Consider the following 3,329-nt stretch of genomic DNA (forward strand, 5'->3'; position numbering starts at 1 on the left):
CTTACTTCTTTTGAATTAAATGGTTATGATGGTAGTATTCAGAAATTTGAATCAACATTTAGAGCTTTTGTTTCTTACCCATCTATGAGGAAAATTAGAGATGTCAGTCAGAGTTATGAATCTAGATCCAGGAAAGAAGTTGATGATGAAGACAGTTTCGTTGCGCTTGAAGCATTGTTGGCCAAGCAGCTACCCAGAGGTACCGGTAAATATAGAGGTAAATTACCTTTGAAATGTTTTACATGCAACAAGATTGGACACATAGATGCTAACTGTCCTAATGGTAATAATGAGCACAAGCAAGAGAAATTCAAGAAGTACAAGGGAAAAGGAAAAAGAGATTGTGTTATTGCAGTTGATGGTGGTATCACTTATTGGGAATCTGATGGTGATGCTAATGAAGACATTGTATTTATACCCATTAATGAACAAACATCTGATCATAAGGCTTTAGTTTCACGAATGGATAATTCTAATGATTGGATCATTGATAGTGGTTGTTCACATCACATGACCGGTGATCGGAGCAAATTTCTTTCCTTGAAGGAATTTTATGGCGAAGTAAGATTTGGTAATGACTCACCCTGCATGGTTAAAGGTAAGGGAACTATTTCTCTTAATGGAAAGAGCAGTGTAGATGATGTCTACTGGGTTGAAGGTCTAGAGAAAAATCTTTTGAGTATTTCTCAAGTCAATGACAGAGGATACCCATTGGAGTTTAAAAATGGTATGTGCAAAATCTATGGGAGCTAAGGTAAATTGATTGCAACTGGCAAGAAGACTAAAGGTAACCTATTTCACCTGAATCCTAAAGTCAGCAACTGTTTAATTGCTAAAGTAGATGATAGTTGGATTTGGCATAGGAGATTTTGTCATATAAATTTTGATAACATTGTTAAAGTGAGTAAGTCAAAGACAGTGAGAGGTTTGCCTCATATGGACAAACCAGTTAATACTCTATGTAAGGAATGTCAGTTGGGAAAGATGACATCCTCAACTTTCAAGTGCAAATCTTTTTCAGTAGAATATCTATTACATTTGGTTCATATAGACCTTTGTGGACTAATAAGGACTAAAATTATTCAAGGTGATAGATATTCCATGATCTTCACTGATGATTGCTCAAGGGTGATGTTGGTCACATTCTTGAAGGATAAAATGGAGGCACTTAGTAAGTTCAAGGCATTCAGAGCCTTAGCTGAAAAGGAGAGTGGTAAGAAGATAAAGTGTTTGAGGACTGATCAAATCAGAGAATTCACTAGATATTGTGAAGAGAATGGTATCAAATGACAAATTTATGCACCAAGGACACCACAACAGAATGGTATTGCAGAGAGAAACAATTGGTCAGTTGTTGAAGCTGCTAGGACGATGTTGATACAAGGAGGTGTAGTGAAGATTTTCTGTAGAGAAGCTATCAACATAGTTGTCTACACTATGAACATGATTTTGGTAAAAAAGAGGTAAGGACAAGAATCCTTATGAATACTGGTATGGTAGATCACCTAATGCTATTTATTTCAAGATATTTGGCAGCAAATATTTTATTAAGAGAGGTGACTATGTTCACAAGTTTGAGGCTAAAAGTGATGAAGGTATATTTCTTGGTAATTCCACTAAGAGTAAGGCCTAAAAATGTTATAACAACCAGAGATAGAGAATCATTGGGAGTGATGATGTTCAAGTGGATGAGTATTCTGAAGTCTCAAGGGAAGCCAGTGTGGAGAAAAAGGATGAAGATCCTTGCATTTTGTTTTTGGAACCAAAACTAGTGAATCCTGAAACTGGTAAAGAGAATGTTGTTGTATCAGTTCAACCAGAACAGGTAGATACAGAAGAAGATGATGTTAATAATGAAGAAGAACTTGAAGATAATGATAATGTTATTTCAAGGTGTGTGAGACTCAATCACAATCTTGAATAGATTATTGGAGATAAGGATGCTAGAGCATTAACTAGAAGAAGAATCAGAGAGAATTCTTGCATGATCTCCACTATTGAGCCTAGAACTACTAAGGAAGTATTTGGAGATGATCATTGGGTTAAAGCTATGGAGGAGGAGCTTGAAAAAATTGAGAAGAAAAATACATCGACCCTATTACCCCGACCAATAAATAAAAATGTGATAGGTACTAAGTGGGTTTTCAGGATCAAGCTAAATCAAGATGGTGTTGTAGTTCATAACAAAGCTAGATTGGTTTGCAAAGGTTATGTACAAGAAGAAGGAGAAGATTATGGTGAGATTTTTGCACCAATGGATAGACTGGAAGGTGTCAGAACTTTACTTACATTTGCAACACACGAGGGATTCAAAGTATACTGGATGGATTTCAAGTTAACATTTTTGAATGGAATACTGGAAGAAAAAGTATACATTGAGCAGCCAGATGGTTATTCTCTGACTGATGAGAAAGACATAGTGTGTAAGTTTCATAAGGCATTATATGGATTAAAGGAAGCACCGAGAGCATGGTATGAAAGACTTCATTCACATGTGATGAAAATAGGTTTTTAGAGAACCAGTGGAGATAGTAACATATATCTCAAATTTGAAGGAGATAAAATATTGGTTAGTGAAGTGTTTGTAGATGATATCATATTTAGAGGGAATGATGACATGAGCAATGAATTTGAAAATGAAATGAAAAGTGAGTTTGAAATGTCTTTAGTTGGAGAGATAAAAAATTTCATAGGTTTGCAAATACAACAAATGAAGAGTGGTATTTTTATTACACAGTCTAAGTATGTGAAGGAGGTATTAAAGACATTTGGTATGAGTGACTGTAAACTAGTTCGGACACCAATGGTTATAGGTTGTAAGTTGTCTAAGGAAGATGAGGCTACATTTTTTGATGAGAAGGAGTACAAGTCAATGATTGGAAAATTGTAATATGTTGTTCATAGTTGGTATAGTTGCTAGATTTCAGAAGAATTCAAAGGAAACACATTTGATAGCAACCAAGAGAATATTCAGATATTTGAAAGGTATTGTTGACTATGGATTATGTTATCCATATGAAGGAAACTTTGAATTGAAGGAGTACACAAATGCAGACTGGGCAGGTAATATCGATGATAGGAAAAGCACAACTGGTGGAGCATTCTTTCTTGGAGGAAGACTTGTTTAATGGAGTAGAAAGAAGCAGAGTTGTATTTAATAGTCTACTATTGAAGCTGTGTATGTTGCAGCTTATATGAATTGTACCCTAGCTATCTGGATGAGGCACATTTTAGAAGGTCTTAAGATGAAGTTTACAGAACCAATAAAAATCTTATGTGACAATACCAGTGCCATAAATATTTCAAAGAACCTTGTCTTGCACGCATGA

This window comes from Cryptomeria japonica, chromosome 7, assembly GCF_030272615.1.
Source record: "Cryptomeria japonica chromosome 7, Sugi_1.0, whole genome shotgun sequence".
Lineage (NCBI taxonomy): Eukaryota > Viridiplantae > Streptophyta > Pinopsida > Cupressales > Cupressaceae > Cryptomeria > Cryptomeria japonica.